The sequence below is a fragment of the Ischnura elegans genome, chromosome X (genome assembly GCF_921293095.1).
Source record: "Ischnura elegans chromosome X, ioIscEleg1.1, whole genome shotgun sequence".
Taxonomy (NCBI): domain Eukaryota; kingdom Metazoa; phylum Arthropoda; class Insecta; order Odonata; family Coenagrionidae; genus Ischnura; species Ischnura elegans.
In genome coordinates this window covers 25,082,626-25,104,601 of record NC_060259.1, presented here as the reverse complement: position 1 = coordinate 25,104,601, position 21,976 = coordinate 25,082,626, and the positions used below count along the sequence as shown (strand labels likewise).

At 38.3% G+C, this 21,976-nt stretch overlaps 1 protein-coding gene across 2 annotated transcripts in view; it reads left to right on the top strand.

Annotated features, from left to right (window-relative positions):
* The window catches only part of LOC124170536 (beta-1,4-N-acetylgalactosaminyltransferase bre-4-like), a 358,835-nt gene that overhangs the window by 65,168 nt on the left and 271,691 nt on the right, over window positions 1-21,976 (top strand). For both annotated transcript variants that reach the window (XM_046549326.1, XM_046549325.1), the window contains one exon: window positions 19,966-20,013. The gene's annotated coding sequence lies outside the window, so the exon portion shown is untranslated. The remainder of the gene's footprint in view (window positions 1-19,965; window positions 20,014-21,976) is intronic.

Sequence of the window (21,976 nt, the reverse complement as noted above, 5' to 3'; positions counted from 1 at the left end):
TGATTGTTATGTGCGTTCGTACGTACGTAGACCAAAGACGTCGTGTGAACGCATTCCCTAGCAAGAAGGTTTGCACCGCAGATACCATCTTTTATGTATGCATGGTGCGTTCCATAAGTAATGTGATCAAATTTTTCCTGACGCAATGGTTCGCCGCAGGGTATTTTAACCTATTGGGCTAGGTGGAGGGGGTTGTTAGATTCATAACACGCCCGGTCTCATTCGGTTGCAAGCTGCCGGAGAGTCAGAACGTGCGTACTCGTGAACCCTGTTTTGGGTTCATGTAACACGGTACAATGAGTCGTTCCGTGGAGTAACGGTACGTTATCAAATATTTTGTTAAATGTGGGGAATCCGCCACCGAAACGTTACGATTACTACAGCAGGTCCTTGGGAGGGATTCTGTGGCCAAATCGCATTTTTGTCGATGGCACTAGTCGTTCATGGGGGGCCGAGAGGTCGTCACCAATGAACCTCGCAGTGGACGACTATCAACCTCAAATCCATGTATTCAGCCAAGATCAAAACCATACTCATCGTTCTCTTTGACTTCTGCTATTACCCACTACGAATTCGTACCTACCGGACCACAGTGAACTCAGCTTTCTACTTGGAAGATCTCAAAAGACTGTAAAGGAGGGTCGAAAGCTGCCTAAGCGACATCAGCATCTCGGGAAATGTTCACATGACAACGCGCAGAGTCACAGAGCCTTCATTGTCAACGACATTCTGGCCAGGTACCACACGCAATTGGTTCCCCAGCAGTTTTTTGTTCGGTGTAAAATAGCCATGAAAGGAAAACATGTCCTTCAATCATGGAAACACCGCCTCCAGAAGTGTATCGATGCAAGAGGGTGCTATTTTGAAGATTTATGATTATTTGTACACGTGTATTCAATAAATAAGTTTTTAAGAATTTGGGCGTATGGAACGCACCTAGTTTATATCTTAATCAAATGTAAAATCTAATATCTTAATCAAATGTCTTACGACTGAACTAAGGAAAAGATGAAAATATATCCAAGCTTCTCACATTAACGTACGGTATGGCATTTGGAGTACCGACACCTGAGGTCATTTGGGGCATGAGGAAAGCATAGTGAAGGAAGATTAGAGAGAAAACTGGTGTCAGCGTTAGGCTACTCGAGAACGGCGCCAAGGGGACAATGACTTTACGTCTCATCCGACGGACGGAGTACTGAATCGAACCAGGGAGCTTTAATTCTGTGAAAATGTAAGCCCCCCCCGGAATTTGTGCCCGGACCTGCAGGGTGGGAAACAGACACTATAACCACCACATCAATCCGATCGCATTCGCAAAGAATAGCATGATCCAGTTCCAAGCGGCAGAAGCACTGGATTAGGGAACCAAGCTGTAAGGGGTGCCAAAGCGTTTAAGTAGACAAAATACTCAACATTAGCTTGTTATCTAGCTATTTTTTCTTATCTAGGATTAAAAGGATGAAACGGATGTACAATATAATTAGCATGTTTCTCGTAAATTTCGTTTGACTTTGTAACAATGCTTTAAAGGGTACGAGACAAAGTTATGAAGGAATGTTATTGGCTCCACGCAAGCCGTCAGTCCGAAAAACGATCCCTTGGGCTGTAACCTGGAGGAAAATCCCATTAAAATTTCCCTCTTGTAACCGGAAGACGATAACGAATATTTTGGGAAATTAATTGGAAGCATCTTCATTGAGTTTTAATTTCCTAATTGGACCATGCGATGGCCTATATTAAAAAGAAACATTATGTAGATATATAGAAAACCTTGGACAGAATTTGTTAGTTTTTTTAAATGACAGCGCTAGGGTGAAATTGGGATGAAAAGTTTCTTATGTTAGGAGGCGTGCTAGTAAAAAGAATGCATGTCGGTGTGAAAACCCGCAGTATGCAAACCCAATCATAATCAAGTAATGAAAAAATCATGTCATCACCATATAGAAAAATCTTTGATTATAATCTTGTTTTGGTCGTTTCATCCTTGGTTTATTTTAACTATACTTAACTACACTCTTAAAACTCAGGCTCCGTCACCAGATTACTTTTTCATTTATTACGAAAAGAAAGCCTTGGCTGAAATCAAATCACGTTGAGTCATCCACATTCTCTTTAATGTTTCTTCATTTTTAAACTAGAATGATGTCTTCTATTTTGGCGAAACGTTATCATCGAACGTAATCTAGAGACAGGGAGTGAGGATGGGGTGTGTACTGTGGGAAGAAAAGGCGCTGAAAACCCGAGCTGGAAGGAAGGAATGTTAACGAGAAGGGGGATGGTGGAACGATAGAATGAGGAATAATGAACCAATAAGACAGTGAAGGAAATTAAGTGTGAGAAGAGGAACATAACGGCATGAGAGGAAAAAAAGCTACCTATACTGATATTAAAAGTATGGTTATCAGTTTAATTTTCTCTATTTACATGAAATAGAACAAATAGTTGCCTGAAGCATATTGGTCGAGCCCTGAAGGTGAACCTATCGGGGGGCTTCTATTTGTCGTGAAGCGCCAAAAGCTGCTGCTTAGCGCAAGTAAGATTCATAGTGTGGCTATGCACCTCGAAGTAATGCTCTGTGCCAAAAAATTACGCATGAGTGAACAAAAACAGATAAATAATTACAGTTTGTAATTCTGCCAATATAAGCCTAGATATAAATAGATTACCGCGGCTATTTACAATCAATACCCTCTGGCTCTTATCGCCCAGCTTCAGTATTCATAACTACCGTCTCCAAACGAGTCCTTAGAATGAACTTTTATGAGTAGACTTACGTTCATTAGGCATTGTGCTAATTTTGGGTGATTCAGAAGTTCCAGTAGAGCAGATTGAGTTGGCCAGGAAGGCTGATGTTCTATATTCAAACATAACTAAAATTAACATCATCAACTTTTCGCACAGATTAATATTTAAGCTAATTCTAATAATGTAAGCTTAGCTTTTCCTGTGGAGTACCTAAAATTATATTTCCTATTTTACGTGAACTTAGTGATGATTTCTTTTTCTCGCCTCGCAATCAAGATAAGTCCTCTCTGCAGTGTGTTTCTATGTGTCTCTCTGAGTATTTGCTCAATGAATGCTCGACTGATTTCCTCTGGGAACCTTCTCAGCCTCCAGCCCTTTGCCGTTTTCCAGTGTTTAGTTTATACTCTGTTGTCTGTGAGGTAAAATTCATCGCGAAAAGGTGTTGTTACAACACCTTCATGCCATTGAGGCATCGAATGGAATCCCTGGTCGTAAAATGAATTATTTAAGCTGCGGAGATAGTGTGAAACTCACTTATTTTGCTTTCACTTATAGCGTTGACTTTGGTGTCTATGGTCTCGCGCTCGCTCCGTTGCGACGAGATATAACAATTGAAATGTATTTTTATATCATATCGCTCTGTATCTCCGCAAACGAGGCAAATATATTCAGTGGGGATTTCATTCTCCGTCACTTTGAGAAAGATTTGCTACATTTTTTGCTGTGTTTTCGACATTCAGGCGTGATGGTTGAGTTTATTCCAGCTAATTCTTTCTCGCATTGTCGGAAACGATTATACTTATCTGTGCGAAAAGTTTTTGATGTTACTTTAGTTTATGTTTGAACATAGAACATCAGCGTTCCTGGCCTACTCAATCTGCTCTACTGGGTATTCTGAATCGCCCAAAATTAACACAATGCCAAAGGAATGTAAGACTGTTCATAAAAGTACATTCTAAGCACTCGTTTGGAAACGGTAGTTATGAATGCTGAAGCTGGGTGATAAGAGCCGAAGGGGTATTGATTGTAATTAGCCGTGGTAATCTCTAGGGAATTGCATCGATATAAAGACTACGCATAAAAGTTTTTCGGTGAGCTCAGGATACAAGGTGCGTCGTGAAAGTGTGAACTTTGGGAATTTAAAAACCTAGTGGACATAATCTGAGGCATTCCGGCTTGGTGGAAATAATAATGGAATGAACTTGAAATCGGGGATATTTTACCAAAAAATCATGGGTACAGTGAATAAAGTGAGTCAATCAAGCTACCGCAATTGGTCTTAACAAGAAATCAGTTGGTTCTTTTTCAAATGAGAAGCACGGAGTGGACAGCTGCTATAAAAACATAGGGATTATTTGGTACTTAAGACGAGGTTCCCTTTTAAAAATGAATTGCTTCAACGTGAGATTGGTTATTATCAAACAGCCACAAAGGGTATCGCGGGTTCAGATAAGGATTTTGGTCTTGGGAAGAAAATCCAAAGTGAATACGCACGATCAATCATACATGTCATCCTATTGACTTTTGATTCTTTTTTTTTTATCTAAGAAAACTTTTCGGTGGCTTTATCTAAAATAAATTTTTCAAATCAGTTTTTACTATCTCCTTTAAGTTATACCACGTCTAAAGTAAAAGATTTTTTTGTAATAGTTATTAATGAGACTAAAAGTGTAGTGTATGCTTGTTTTGAATTTTTCTTTCAGTCCCAAAATCCCTATTTTAACCCTCCATACTTTCATCTTTTAGGACGCGTAGGAGTTACACCATAATATAACGTTTCAGACGCCCTCTGTTTCCCGCTGGCATCTTGTTTTCCTTGTTTGTATTTACGATTTGTGTTCACCGATGCGGCAGTATGCTCTAAATATTGGTTTCAAGAATCACCAGTTAGGTCATCGTTGCCTTTGTTAGAAAAATAGGGCTCTACAGATTAAAGGTCAAGTTTCTTAACGTTGAGTTCGTGGGCTCAAGCGAGTAAGTCGAGTACTGCGAAGAATGAATTAGCGATGCTTATTAGGCTCAGCTTGAGGCGCTGAATTGATGCCTTTTATAAAACTGGCTCTCTGAGAATGGTATTAATCTTTTTTATCTCATTATACTGGTTATATTGCCAAAGGTATAACCATTTCTACCCATTGAGGATTGTAGTGAAATTCATCGTTTCTTTCTTTAATAAATGACTTTCCCTTATCTTATGATGCTCATTATCCATGTTTACAAAATTGACCAATTGCAATATTTCAATTTCACTTGACTTTTACTTCAATTTCAGTGTTTAGCGCTTAAATTAAATGGGATTAAAAGCTAATTAATGCTATTTCGAACGTAGCCATCCGTAAATATGCTTTGAATGTAACTCAAGTAGCAGTGATGATACTGCAAACTGAAATACATCTTATTATTAATGATTTTCAGTATCAAGAAATACGTTAGCTTTGCTGACGAGAACCCTCTTGTGGAAGAGGTGAAAAACTTTTACTCATTACTTGCTATTTTATTTTTGTGAATTACTTGAAACTTTGATTCTTGGTTTCTTAATATTAGTTGTTTTAGTAGAAGTAGAATTGAGTGTTCGGGTGCGTCGACGGCTAGGTCATTTTGCACCACTGCTCCGTCAGTTGATTCAAATCGTTCATTCAAAGGGTCGTATATGCGTAATTTATTTACTTAAAATAAGTAGGAACTTTTATATAAACTTGGAAACTATTTTATTTTTTATTTACTTTTTTTTCCTTTTATTAGTTGTTTTCCGATGAATTCCTCGGGTTCTTCATGCTTGAAATCAGACTAATATGATTTTATCAAAATAATTATTAGTTTTATAATAATGATTGCTATAATATAATACATAGTATAATAGTTATGTTCGAAACTCATAAAGTCTCATTTAAAAAAGCATTGAAAACATATTTTTGCCATGGAAGACTGAGGCAAATTCTTGAAAAAACTACGTATTTGTGATTCCAATTAGTGTCCAACGGCGCGAAGGAAAACCAATAGGTGCGCTTATTTTCGTGGTATCGCTCCATTCCGTGAACAGCGACTTCTATCTCTTTGTGTCGTGTTGATTTCTGAGAGAGTGTTATCCTATGCGTTAGTTTATATATCCTCGTAAGCCTCCACGTGGGGAAAGGGGTGGTTGTGAGAAATCAGAGGAAAGGGACTTTGTGCCTTGAGGAAAAATACATTTGGGAAACATCCAATATTTAATGCTTACATAGTGAAGAATTAATGAACTTTCCCTTATCGAAGCAGTTCATGGGATTCATCGTAATGGTTATCTTCAAAGGTCATTCATCATCTTGTGTGACTCCTTCGTAATGCATGGTTCGCAGTTTACTTAGAAATGAAGGTTAAAATCGATGTGAGGACATCTGATTATCCGTACAAGATGACATTTCACCTTATTTTCTCAGTTAACTCTCCTTGCTCATGATCCATTTTATAAGTTGTGCGTAGAGAGAAAAATCAGGTCCCAAAGTTATACGCTGGCTTGTGAATGTTTCATGAAGGAATGTTGTTGAATTTTTTTTACGGTCGCTGGAATACCTGGCCAGCACTCCCTTCTGGTCGAAAATCACGCACAGGGGAGTCACCGCGGAGCGCATTGAATATTTATTCTCCCGTTTCCTTCCTTGTTGGCCGCCATTCCCACCAACGCTTTCCCGGGTCGTCGTTGCTCTCCGTCATCGCAGCCGGCCACCCTCTCTCTCTTATTGTCATGAGTCCGTGGTTGCGAATCCTGCATTAAGAGGACGCATCACTCATTGTCGACCGCGCGTATTTTTTATCGCAGCATATATGCCACACGTTTAAAGAGTAAGCTAGCATTTTGAAATTGTTAGAGGGTAGTATAGAATATACCCTTGCCAAAATTTGCCTGTATCGTGGTTAAAAATAAATTAAATTAAAAAATTATGGGAATTGGTGGTTTCTGGTGGTACTTTGTGGAATGTGGTGAACATTATGAATAAATAAAATCAAACTTTTTTTTTTCGTCGGAATTTTTATTAAAACACCACCACGGTTTCGACGGTTAACGTCATATTCTGGTCTACCAGATTCCTGGGATTCAATTTTCTTAATTTAAGCACAGGCAATGTTAAATACGGTCTAATCTTTTCACTCAGAAAATTTCAAGATGATGGCGTAAGTAGATAATTTAATGCGTGCCGAAATAATACCTGCAGAGCGGGCATGATGAGTCCTGTTAAAGTGGTGGAAGCTTTAATCGCTGGGCTCCTAAATTCCGTGTAACTGCATCTTAATAATACTTCATCCGTATCTCATTTTGAAAACGTAGAAATACCATTTGCGACACTTAGGGAGCCACCGAAGAATCGCATATTATGTTTTTCTCTTCCCTGAAACATGATTTTATTCAATACTGGTCCGTGATGTATGCAAAAGTAAAATTTAAACCCGTACTTCGATACTTACAGTCGGTTATATTCGTTTACTTTCCAAAAAAAAAAAATTCATTCACGTTTCGCGTAATATCCTGGGAATGAGAAAAATATCATTGCATTAATTGTAGTCAAAAATTTACTCATTTAAATTTTTTGGACTGCTTGTAAAAGTTGGGATGTGTACATGGCTTTAATAATTATATTTTTTCTCTTCTATTTCGGTATGTATAATGTAAAGTTCAACTTGCGAATTATAAGCCTGAGCGTTCAAAAACCTCTTACGATCTTCAATCTCATGGAAGGGATTAGGCTGAAATTCATATTCTAAGGAACTATGTGGAGGAAGCGCTATTAAATTCCGTAGGAGCTTTTATTAAGCTGTTATTTCGGCGGATATTTAATCGGTTTTCTAAAATGTCCGCAGCGCGGCAATGACCGTCGAGCGATCCATTTCTTCTCAATATATATGGCGACGTAGATAAACTCTCATAAATGGGTCGTGGGAGACAGCACATTCATTGGCAGAATCTTCGATAGGGTAGTTTCCTTCATCAAAGAAAACGAAAGGAATTGATTGCTATTCGTTACCCACCATTAGTGTATTCGTAGTATACAAATTTATGGTTTTAGAAATCCCAGTTTAGACGAGTGTCAATGGTCAATTTTAGGCAATTTAAAAAATAGGAAACCACCCTATTGTGATGTTTGTGGCTGTAGGAACGAAACCCTTGGGTCGGGTTCGCGGGATACACTCCTGGAGCAGGGACTATAAGCGATCAGCTTTTTTCCTCTGCCACCAGAAGGGGAAGGACGGGAAGGAACAAGGAAAGGAGGCGCCGCCGCGATGGGAGCCCGACGACGCCTCCAGGGATAGGACGGGGAAGAAGGGGAGGGGACGAGGAATCCTGCACCGTCACAAAGGCGGGCAGGTCCTACTACTAATGAAACCAAGCTTACGCAATTAATATGCTACCAATTTTAGTAGATTTTCCTATGAGGAAGAAAAATCTATCGATCAAATCGGTAGATGATGTTTGTGGCTGTCGTTTTGGGGTTCCATTTTTATTTGGCGCAATGACTTGATTCAGCGGGCAGTCCTTCGCTTGCTTTCCCAACATTCTCTCCTCGCCTTTTCGTGACTTCTCTCCGCCCCCCCGTGCTTTCGAAAGACGGTGTTTTTCCACCTCGCCATCGCCGTCGGCGAGGCCTTCACCAGCACATTTCCAATTGTATCCTTTTTGAGTATGGTATCGAGCGAATGGGACAGCCCTTGTGAAATGCGTGGGGTCATCTCATCTTTCAGCCTTTAAATCGGTCTTCTAGCTCACTGGGAACGTAAAAAATCGTTTGTATTAATTCCTCTTCTCATTGATGCTCTAATGAAATGGAATAAATAGTGTAATAAGTTCCTAGCTTTACGTTTATTCCCTGATTTGTACCTTTTTAAAAATATTATTTGATAAAATTGGTGGTGAATTAATCTGATTGAATATTTTAATCGCCAGAACTTTGTACAACCCATGCTAAGTTTCAATGAATGTTTGCAAGTCTAAATAATTATGAAGTGTGGATGTGAGTGAATTCATATGGACATGATTGTCATTCTGAGAATTTTAAATTTTTGGGTCGTGATATCCGTTCCTTTTTCACTGTTTTTTTACGTTTAAAGGGATGGTCAATCATGATTTATCATTGTATTCGCCAGAACTCAATCTAATATATGCTAAGTTTTTATGAAGGATAACTTGTTTAAATAATATTAAAATTTGCGAACGTGGGTGAAAATGATTGCAGTTCGACCAATTTATAATTTGTATTCGTGGTAACAGAAGTGTTTCTTCCTTTTTCAAAAATCATTTCCTTTAATGTGATGGTAAATTATTCTGATACTCGCTTGAACTCAATTTAATCTCTCTAAAGAATAGTTACGATATCAGGTAACGCGTGTGGATATGAATGTTATTTCTGTGGTAGTTTTTGAGCGTTGTCCATGGAAACACATCCGTGATATTTTCACGATATGATATTCGGGAAAGTAACGGTGGGACGGAGTATTGTAATAGTTCTGGCCCGTTTGGACCTCACGAGTTGTCTCTTATCTGGATGATGCGGCGGAATGGAGTTTCGCAGCGCGTTGTTAGACATTCTGCGGCCTTACGTTTCGCCTGCATTGCAGCTGGTGTCTGCGTTGTCACAAAGCGCGCCGCGAGTTGAGAAACTCGGGAAGTTGCACCTTCACTTGCTATCTGTAGACCATCGAAAACTTTATGTGGCGGATATTACTCCGTTAACGAGCAGCGATTTTGGTTCCGGCGATCTCAAGTGCGGTGCGGGAAATATGATTTTTATGTCCCGTTTTGTGCACTGCGAACTTTCTGTGGCTCATTTCATAGAATTGCCCATTGACGAACGACATATGAGTCACCTTGGTTGCTCTTTTGCACGCTTGTTATAGCGTTTAGTTTGATTCATCCTCGATTATCCTGACTTACGATTTTCTCTCCAGTGGAGATATAGACTTACGGCCGTATTCATAGATTTCCGATAAAACACGCAAGTAGGGAGACTAACTTAGTCGGCTACTAAGATATGGTATTCATGGATTGTATTAAGTGAGCTACTAAGAGCTATTAACTAAATATGCTACTAGCCAGCTCGGCAGCCGATACTCGGTAGCTTTTTGTGTTCAACCCGTTAAGTTACTCTTGGCAACACTGCATCTGACTCCTCTGCGGCGCGGAAAGTTCGTAAATATGTCAAACAAGAAATTGATGCTACAAAGTGCATCGAAAGTTTTACTTGTCAATGGATAAATCGATGTTAATCCATCGAAGATATATTTATTGATTATTACACACTAACAATTATGTTATACCACTGAGAAAGGAGATATTTATGCGGAATACCAAAACATTTGTATGCTTGATATGCAGTTATTCTTGTACAAACGGCCATGAATTCATTGATGATATGTATTGCATATTTTATGAACTTCGGATGTATATTTTCATGGGTGCATTGGTGTGTGCGTGATGAGTATGAAATAACGCATTTAGCAACGTCAGTATTATACACATTTATACTCGAAATGCAGAAATACACCTCAATGTCAAAGTATAAACGAAAAGTTATGAAAATTTTACATTGCAGAAAAGAATCGTAAAGAAAGTAACGTTTAGGTAATGGTGTAAAAATACACATTTATTACGTTACAAATACCTACGTGCGAGCAATTAGTAACATATGTTTGCAACTCTAAAAATGTTATGTTTAAGGAAACACAACAATCTGCCTCGCCACATTAAAATTTTTCAAATATTGAGAGCGTCGAAGTGCAGAAACGTAGGGCATATGATTTACTAGAGGTGGTTAGTATAAAAAACGAAGCATAACTAACCTAACTTGTTTTACTTATTTATTGCTGATCATATCACAAATAGCACCACAACGCACACACCATTTCACTTAACATTTCACGAGCCGTCTTTATGATACTTAAAATCAATACATTCCGAATCAACTGATTCAATGAAAAACTTGGCTCACAATTAATTTAAAGCACTATAACGTAACATTAATAAAGCATGATAATCAGTTTTCCAATCACTCTGCACACATTAAAAGAATTTACACTCCCGGAAGTTCGAATGGATTTTTCACATCTCACTTCCTACTCATCACTAACGATTTAGAATCACTTAATGTTATTTCACATTACCATTACGTAGACAATGTAATGAATGGTCTGAAATAAATTACTTAACCAGTAATTGTAACATCAACAAACTTCCAATCTCACTATCACTCGTACCCAAGGTAGATAGAAATTTTAATGCTTAAAGTCACTGGTGAAAACGCACTGAAAGAAATTTTAAAAAGCTTTTAGAGCCCATTGGTAGGTCATTAGCAAGGTAGGAAACAGTCACTCAAGCGAAATCATTGTACAAACTAGCAAACTCCCTACAATGATAATAAATTCAAGATGAAAATTTAAATGCGGGTAAGATATTAGAACGAGATAAGGTCACGTGAAAGGAAAATAGGAACTTCTGGGATGATGGGTTGAGGGTAAAATTCAGGTTTTTTTTGGAGAGTTACAGTATTTACAGTAATATGTTAATACAGTAATATGTAATATATTGTAAATCTTAAGCCCTCAATTTATAAAATGTGGCTGGATGATTGGGTGATATTTTTGAATATATGCATACCTATCTCCATTACCATCAATATATGTATATGTATTCATGGTGTGTTCTATGCTTACATACCAGCTAGCAATGGTGTTGAAAAAAAATCAATTGGGTGTATGATTAGCTGCATTAATTTGGAAACCCTGCGTTAGTAAAATCTAGGAATGATGCAGGACTAAAACATAGCATTAGGGGTGGGGATTAATTTAAATTGAATTGGAATATGGTTTCGGTTACCAAAGGAGCTAGAATGGAGGTTTTCCATGAAAATTGACTGAACGTGCTGTTTTAATCTCAAGTAAGTACTACTATTAATGAATGTAGGATGCTTGTGTGTTTATTCTTTCCAGTGTCATGAAAAAGCTTAATGTGATAACTTCACTTTTACTTTGAAATATTGTAGAACTTTCGGTGGTGTTATTTTGCACTATTTACTCTGTACATATTACAGAATAATGATAACCAGGCTTCCTCAACATTCATGCCAAGTACACATTTATTTAATCAGAAGATCGTATTCATCAAGGCCTCAAGAAAGATATGATAAGTGAAAATTTGATTTGTAAGAAGACATAGTGTCGAATTTGAATTTGAGAGATGGGTTACACTACCTGGCTGGGTAGGTGGCAAAGAAATTTAGCAGCAAATACCCATAATTAGGAAACTAAACCTACCGGCTGAGCACGGTGCACCAATTTAATATGACTTTTCGGATCACTCATTTATAATACGAGGGCTTTATTGAACCCAATCAATGGTGGAGTGAGCAGGAGCAGCCTTTGAAGATCTTTTCAGGAAATATAAAAAACGAAAAAGATCATCAAGAAAAGTGTCGTCGATAGACTTTTTGAGAAAATAAATCGGAGCATTGTGGCCCTCCGGACGATGTGTGATCGTTTTTTGGCCCTTCTATTAAAAAATGTTGAAGACCCCTGGTCTAAATCATTCGAGGTGTTGTCTATAGTGTGATCACTTACGAAGTGGGAGTTGAACGTGAGCATATAGCCAACATTTTCGGTGACAAATTTACCTTCTTTTCCAAGCCTATCAGACAAAAAAGATTTCCGATATTCTTTACACCGAGTATTTTTTTCTTGAAATTTTCTTATTAAGCACGCATATATTTCTTGGTTTTGGAGAGTTACGCTGCGCAATTTCCTTTTGCTCTAAGTTCCTTCGATTGTTCACCTGGTGTAATGAGCTTTTGAAGGTAGAATATAGTTTTCCATGCTTTCTGAGGTTCTTTCTAGCCACGTGGTTGCACTAGGGAGGTTCTTAACTTCCACGTATCAGTTTTTGGGTAGTATGTTTGTTGATTCCGTGGCGTATGATTTCTAAGAAGTAATTACATGTAGTTGACTCTACTTTTGTTTTTAAGGTTGCAGAAAGTTCTTCGCGATCACTTCGCAAAGAAGAGATCACCTTGATCACCTTGCGAAAGTTCTTTGCAATTCCAATTAGAATATCGATGTATTTCATCAACTTTGGATGGGTTACTGCTGTAAGGCCTTGTATATTATGTATTTCCTCAGTTTTCTCAACTACTCGGGATTGAGTGGTTTGAAAGTCGTTTGAGTTATATTCCGCTGATTTCCTTATTACTTAAATTTGGTTTTTATGTGTAAGAGTTCCAATAAAAATTTGCTTACCTGCGTTTAATCCCTGATTTTCATAAAGTATTACTGTTCGAGGAATTTGATTTCAAGTTTCATGTGTCTTAAGATATTGCTTCAGGGTAAAGAATTCACCGCACCCGTCAAATGGGAGATTAAAATCTCCCTCAATAATGATTTAATTTTATTGTCTCTCGAAATAAATGTGGAAATTTATGTTCTTATTAGTTAATAATATCAACTGCGGCGTTTGGAGGTCTATAAAAAAGTAAAAATATATGCTTCTTTTGCGTAGTTGTTTAATAGTACACCATTAGCTCTCTATTTCCTGTCAATTATTTCGTGAGCAATTCCGTGTAGATTTGATTAAACTACTATAAAAACTCCGCCTCGCCAAACCTTCTGCTCTCGTATTTTGCTACTTTCAACATTACTCCCGCACCTATTTAATTAAATTTCTACTGTTGCTCGAGTAATTATCGGTTTGTGCATTTTTTAAGTGGACTGCGGCGTGGTTTTACGGTATATTTATTGTAGTTCGTTTAGAAATGATTCTTTAGCCTAATGTTCAGTGACCCAATAGGTATAATTTGCCACCGTTTCCATTTTATGTACTGATTTCGGCTTGGAAATGCCTCTGGGTTCTCTCGCTGGGCCTGGCAATCTGTGTAGATATGCAGCGAGTGCATGGGACACCGATGAATGGGTGTATTCTCATCATGAAGGGAAGCTGGTAAATAGTGTTGCTAGCGATATGGACGGAAGTTTGATGACAAGCCCGACGTCGACATGAGGCTGCTCTAGCGTTAGACTGAAAAGTGGTTCAGTTTGCGACATGGAAACTGTGGCTGAATTGATTGCTGCTGTTGAATTTATCTCCACTTAGCCCCTGCGAAGGGACCTAGATTTTGCCGCAAAGCGTGTGCACTATCTGTTATAGAATCCGTGCTTTCGGAAGGAGATCCAAAACACTCTGGAGATTATGTTCCGGTCGCTAGATGAAATGTCACCTTAAGGGAAGTATCATTTTTCTATGAGACTTACTAAGGTTTACCATTTTTTAAGCAACTTAATGCACAATTTTCTGGTAAATTGATAATGATTTGGTCTGGTGCCTGCATGTGATGTATACAATAGTTATTGTTCGCCCATATGAGTTATCTATACTCATTCGATATACGTTCCCCAGTGATGTCCTTCGGCACTTTTTTGCATTGGCAATAAAGTGGGTCCGTAATTTTTACAGGGGCGCGCTTCCTAGCTGGAAAGTTACAGCAGGGATAGGTTCCTTATTTTTTTATGAAAATCTCTGCAATATAGCATTCAGTGATATGGAGAGCGTGCTATATAAAATATACTGGCGCATATTTTGAGTTTCGTGGACTAACGTTTGTGAAAATCTCAAAATACCTGTAGGCGTTTGCGTTTAATTCTTAAGTGAATAAATGAATGCTGTTTACATTCGACGATAAAAGGCCAAAATTTGCAGCTGTTACGTGATATCTTCATTTTTGGAGTCGTAACTGCATGAATATATGCTGTATAATTGCGAAAGAAGGTTAGATAGAAACCTTTTTTCGTCAACTTCAACGTTGAGGTGAGGCACGTGCCGTAATAAATGCATGCATTAATTCTTACTTTGAATATTCGGAAAAAAATGCACCATGGCCAAGGTGAGGTGACGAAACGGGAGACCGCGGTGGTCTGCCGCACATATGCCTTTTAATATATTCCACATTATGGTACATGAAATTATAATAGCTTACTCAAGCATGAGTTTTTACAAGGTGGAATATAGGCACCCCTGTGGCAAGAACCAGTGTTGGGGTTGCCATCTCTTAAATTAAACACACAGCTGGCTGGTGCGGCCAAAAACAAAAGAATATACCGTAAGTAATGAGTCATAGTACGCTGTTCCTTTGAGAATATCATGAAAGATTGAAACATAAAAATAAATGAAAACAAATACATTAATTACCATGATACATAGAAATATTCCATACACTGTACAGAAATCAGACTAATAACATACAATGTTAAGATAATGTGCAAAGATAGTATTTACAAGTACTCTTCAATATTGTCTATGGAGAACAACCATATTTTCAATTCACGTAAAAACAACGTGAAGGACTTTATAGGGGTGATATGAAATGGTAGGAGGTTAAACATCTTAGTCGCACAATATAAATAAAACCTTCTAAAAGCTTCATTATTCGGTTTTGGAATAGGTACTGTATTCCGTGGCCTCAAACCATGATAGGAAATATTTACATAGCCAGTGACATTTCCTCCTCTGATATAAAACATGCGTAGGACTCTATAAACATATAAATATCTAAGGGGTAAAATACCCAGTAATTTAAATAATGGGTAAGGAGCGTCGTCTCTTTTTGCCCCCATTATCATTCTTATTATTTTCTTTTGTGACAATAAAACTGGATTTAGATTCGAGATATATGTTCCACACCAACAACAAAGACCATACTGCAGTTTAGTATTAATTAGTGAGTAGTATACATTTTTTAGTACAGGTAAATTACAAATCTGTCTTAAGTAATAGAATTTCCTAAGTGCTGTATTCATGTAATTTTTTAAATTTTGTAAAGGATTTTTCCAATTTAAATTCTCATCAATAACGAGACCCAAATACTTTATATTACTAACTTGATTAATTTGCACGCAGTTTAAACTGCACAGGTAATCTTTAAATAGAAGGCACTTTGCTTTCACTGTTTTATTTTGCGACGGATGAATCACTTAAAACTAATATTATCATCTTAAAATTTTCAGGGAATTTAGAGTAGATCATCATCAACAATTCTCTCATCTCATATTCGAAAATTGTACCTCAGTATATTCTTTGATGCAATATTTTATGCTTGAAATACAAGCAAAAGTTGAAAAATGTTTGCTCGATACTCCCTGAATAATTTAGGATGATAGCTTAAGTTTTTAATACGCCACCAAAAGACACCACGATCGGTGGATAGAGATGGATGCGTATTCTTAATACCGGTTTCACTGTACAGAATACCCACAATTTAGTACGAGTCGTCTTGCAAGAATCGGCGTACGATCTTTCGGCGCAGACTTTTCGCCGGTGATTTTAAATTTCTAGCGTCTCCGCTTTTGTTTCAACTCGCAAAATATAAAGTTAATTTGTGGTAAATCTAAATATGTACGGAGTCGCTGAACGAAAACCACTTCACCGAATTCCCCTAAATGACGCTAATATATTTAGTTCCACGGCTTTTACATGCGTCTTACATATCATTTTGTTTATGAATAAAAATATTTATTTAGAATATACCACTTAGATTGTGAATATTTAGCCAAGGTAAGTCGTTAACAGTTCAGTGTGCAAAGGTTGGAAGCATGGTTGAAACTAGTCAAGTTGACTATTGTACATACCTTTTAAAAATCATTTTTGGCGTTTGAAATGTGCTGAGGTGTAAAATTGTGCTTGCATTTCATTCCTAATTATGTTTTCTTTTGTTTAATTTTTTTGCGACTCTTTCACGTAAATAATAGGTAGCCCAAGTATATCACTTGCCTTCATCCGATGCCGCTCTAACTACCTTAATATAGGGAAGCGATTGTCGGCTGTTTTTCTCATCTCCAGTCGCACGCACGCCCTCGTCGGGTCCGCCACGGATTCCGTCCCCGCATTGCTTCCCGCGATTCGAATAATTCACGTTCGGGAAAGAAGTCTCGAGTTTATTGGAGCCGTCCTCGCGTCCATCCATCACTGGGCTGTTTATTCCCTGCGGCGCGGGCGTCGTATTCTGGGGGTCAGTGGCTGGCGGGGCGCGCTCCTCAAGACCATTGATTAATGCAAGTGCGGGATGGATATGAGGGGCGGGTTCGGGGCGTGGAGATTCGGGCGGGGGCTTTGTTGCCTCCCGGGGTCCCGGCGGCATTGATCCTTGCCGTGCGGCTCAACGAATCCATGCTCAGAATGTTGATCTTCGCAGAGTGATATTTCCGTTTGCCGGGCCCGCTTAACCCTTCAGCTGCGGGAAAGCACACTTACGTGTGTACATAGAACCGAGGGAAAAAACTAAAAAGTCGTAGAAGGATATTCGGGTTATCCGTCGGGGTTTTCATGCCATGGATGCAGACGTTTCGGAAACCGAGTAAGGTTCCTTCTTTAGAACCAATCCCAGATTTTCGAGCGGAGTAGTGCGCCCCTGTAAAAATTACGGACGCACTTTATTACCAATGCAAAAAAGTGCCAAAGGTCATCGTACCAAGAGAGATTACGAGAAGAGAATGGAAGAAGAATTTCATAAACGTGTAGCTTTCTTCTTGTGCGTTCGACCCTTTCTACTTACCTACTCTCCCAGCCCCTTCTTGTCTTTAGGGAACAAGCTGTTTCTTCTCTGAGAGATACAATGGGCAATCCACCTCTAGCTCAACCAAGTTCCTCCCTACCTCTTTAGGGGATGTAGTCCATTGACTTGAGCTAAGAAATTAGTAGTGTAAATTTTCTGGGGATTTTCCACGCAAAGTTTATGGCGCGACTGGTTTCAATACTTTTTGCATTATCTTGGGGTCTAGAATGTAAAAAATGCTAAAAAATGTTTTGAATCGATCTTTAAGCTATTACCAACCTGAAGATCGAAACATGCATGCAGTGAAGCCAGTCGTACGATTTAATTGTATTTGGAAAACTGCCATAAAATTTTATTTCACCAATTTGTAAGATTTCCACGATTTCCAATGCCTGAAAACTGTCTCTGGTAGAACTATACTTCCAGTATCTTGTTTGAACTCCGTTCCTTATTTGGTGGATATTAACAGATTTGATAGGTGTTTGGTTGCGAATCGATGGGAAAATTTTGATAAAAAGCTCGATAAAATACTTTTTTTTTTTTTTTTTTTACAGATTTTCGTCTACTAAAAGAGAGTGGTTCAGTGTAATGAAGATCCTCTAATCTTTCATCTAATAGCCAAGGACCTCCCCGCGGAACCTTGAAGGGCCAGGAAGGGATTTTAGGGATCTGTAATCTGCTCTGTTCCTGCCCCTTGGCTTCCTGCGAATATTTCCCGCAGAGATAGGGAGACTTGAGATCTAGCTGCCAAAGGCGACGGGTTAAGGCCAGTTTCGTGCCGAACGTGACGGAGAGCGATTCTGAGGTTATTACGTACGCGATGTGCCTAGTCGCGCTGCCTCAGTAAACTCTGAAAATCCGGAAATTAATCCTGTGGCACTTCCTTGATCTTTATTGTGAAATTATTTCCTCTGATGGCTCCTTTTTGTGGCCAACTTATATTTTAAATTTTTTAATTAAATTTTTCTGGTGTGACAACACCTGTTTTAAACAAATAAAACGACATTCAGCAGCCCTGAGGATGAGCCCCGAGTCGGAGCTTGAAACATTGGCTGATATGGATAATTTTACCCGGCGGGAATCCCGATAAGAATTTAACCACATTATTGGCCGGGAAAGTATCAAATAATAGTTTATACTGTCCTACTGTATTGTTTTCTCTCGACTTTTGAGCTGTCGGAGATGATCTGTGAAAGGGTATGCGTGTCTGTAGCGGCAGCCCAACCTCGAGGTAGTGTTGGCCTCCCACGCCATGGGCGCGGGTTCAAATCCCAGCGGTGTTGGAGATTTTTCCGAATTCCCGATCCCTGCTTGAGTGCTTTGTGGATGGGACTTGCAGTTACAGCTCTCCGTTCGTCGGATTGGGATTTTAAGCCGTCGTCCCTTTGGCACATTTCGTTAAGAGCAGGCAAATGCCGACCACGTTTTCCTCTCCACCCGTCCTTTACCACCCCTCACAATGGCGTAAATCATCTGAGCTGTTGGTGAACTCTCAACGAATTCCTATGCAGCGTATGCGAGATTTGGGAATTCTGTAATTAGTCCTTCAGAACTTCTTGGGAAAGGGGAGTATTCCCCTGGGAAGAAAAATCCCGTCTTGCTCTGAGTGTTGAATTTTACCTGTGAAGTCAACGAAAGGGAGTATTTTCATAAAACTTTCGATGGTCCCGCGCATAGAGTTACTCTCATTTCTCTATGCCTTTCGAATTTTCATACGTTGATGTTCTCGAATACTTTTAATTATTAAATTAATTTCTTTTTCTCGTAACTTCGGTATTTACAGTTGTCTTTCATCCGTATGCTTACAGGTGAATCGGAATTCTCTGGCTGAAATATCTTTACATTAATTTATTTATCATATGTATATTGTGATATTCCACCTGTATAGCTCCTTTATATTATGAAGGTCAGGAATGTTTCCGAACGGAATTTTTTCGATGCAAGTACATTGAAATACAAACTTTAGTGATTGAATGATGAAATAAAAATTATTGGCTATATTCCGCAAAGAAATCAATTTCACGACCAGTTTTGTACATTTTGTTTAATCTTCAAGGGGGCTTTTTTATTGTATCTTTCCTTAATACTATACCTTTTCTCCGGTGAGTTCTATTTTATTGGTATGTTAGATATCCACGACATAAATTCTGAAAATACTTAAAATAGTGAGCGAGTAAGTTTACGTAAGATCTCATCCTAAAATGTCTGTTGCTCAGGTCTGCTCCTCAGAGGAAAATACATTCCGCGATAGAATAGTATCTCGAGTCTAGTTATGGGATTCGGGATGAATAATGAACGTGTAAGGTAAACATGTGACCACGTCAAAGTTCTTTTATTTTCCTAAATGGAGATTTGTGAATATGTGTTCTTCCTCGCGGGTGAACGTGAAAGGATAGACTACAAGCTAACATTCAGAGTCTCCATAAATAATGTTCTCTGTTTTTGTGAACATTTTTTGACCCACTGGCTGGTTCCTCTTAGCATAAACTTAAACCCCAAGGAACGAGAAATTTAGGACGCATACAAAGGCAGAATACCTTCCTTCAATTACATTGGATGTAAATAATATAAAAATTAAAGTCTCTTTATTTAATAAATTGGATGAATAGCGATTGAGCAAATATCTAGGATTACTTAGTATTTTAATATTTTTTCTCAATTCTAGGTGTCCACTCCTGGGAAGTAATCATATGATAACGCCGTGGAGGACTTGGTGAGTGAATTGTTTTGATTAATGATGGACCAATTCATTATTCCACGATGAATATTTTATAAATCCACGAGTTTTAATCATATTTTCAATAAGAAAATAAGTTACGTGCAACGTAAAATTGAGGACTTTAGTAGTAATTTGATAGTATTACGATTAACATACATGCATATCTAATAGGATGAATTATTCATCATGTCGTTCGTGAATTAACATTGATGCAGGGGCGCAGCTAGGAATTAAGGCTGGGGGTTTTAGGTGCAACTAATACCGGGGTGTGTGGGGGTATGGAATACCCACCAGGATAAGTGCTAGGTGCGAGATTGATGAATTGCGGAATTTTAGGATAAATGGTTAAAAATGCTGAGTGTTACGGCTTTCTGAGGGATCTTTCGTTAATCCTTACACTATTCTATTAGTAATATGAATCCAATTAAGTAAAATGGATTTAAATAAAAATTTATCCGAGCTCTTGGGGGGGGGGGGGGGGGAGGGGAGGGCTCAGTCTGTGACAAATAATTTGAATATCTTGAGCGTGTTAATCAGGTTTTCCAGACGTCTGTTTTCTTAGTTTTCATCTATCTTCTTCTCAATTGTCTCTAATTTCATATAAAACTATGAGGAAATGATGAATGAGGTCATGAAATCTGGGGCTAGCCTATCTATACACTACATTCTTATTAAAAATCACAGCTTCGTTTGGTTATTTATACGCATCGACCATGAAAAAAAGGCTCATTAGGAATGAGGTCTCTGTTGGAAATAGGTGATAGTGTGTAGAAAAATCACTCATTCCTTCCGTGAATTAATGAAGTGGAACTAGATATAGGAGACTCTAATCATATATTGTATTACGGAAAGGGCTGTCATTTTCCTTCCTTCCTTATATGCTCCGTTAATACTGCACCCACAGAGATATATGAGGTTTCATACTAAACATTAGATCAGCTGCTTCTGACGAAAAACACAATCCAATTCTAAAATTTTACTATTTATCCATTAATTTTACTTAAAAGTTTCGATTTTTCCATTTAGATTACTCGCTCGATGTATATCCACTCCACACATTTTTTTATTCGTAACTAAAAAAAGGGCTAAACCCGTGTAATATATAACTGAACCAAAAAAGTTACATAAGCAGTAAAAATATTAAAAATAAAATCAAAGAAGAGTTAGGAATGTGAAACGTTCTCTAAAAGAGAAATCGTGTGTAAGGAACGTAAAAGATAACACGTATCACGAATAAATATAAGTGCCGTGTTGAAAGTATTCAAACATGATTATCAACGACAACAAAAAATGAAAATAGTACGAAATGCGCATAGTGATTGCATATAGGTTAATTGTATAAAATGTTATCTTTAGAGAAGTTTTGTAAATTACGTGCCATTATTCAGTATCAGACGTCATGATTGTTCCAACTGGTGCCATACTCTCTTGCCCGTATTTCATTCATAAGTTTTGTCTATTTTTGCTAGAAAACAAGTGTAAAGAAAGTACTTTATGATACACCTTGTTCTCGATTTAAAATCCAATCACACCGTTTCCTTAAAATACTTATTCCCTAATAACGTGAAAGTGCGAAGTTTGCGCTCGGGTTTCCTAGTTCGATATTACTCTCGGTAATTAGCATGAGTTGACTATCTGTCTACTCGCAGAAGGGTTTTAGGTTCGAATCTTGAGTGAAGAGTTGTACTCCACCGAGAAAACATTCGCAAGGCTCGAGATGGCCCAGGGTAAGGAGCTCCTCCCTTCTCTGAATCTACGGAATTATATCTTGACTACCGGATTAGATCACGTGGGCCTTGAAACCTGCGACCAGCGGGGAGTGCTGGTTCATAAGTCCCTTCAGTTGAGGCAGAGCGGGATGGATATCTCCAATGAGATTATTAGTATGCCGCAAAAAAGGAGGCTAGGACAAACGTTAACTTAGGAAACCTTAAGCTTGAAGAGGTGAAATAGTTTT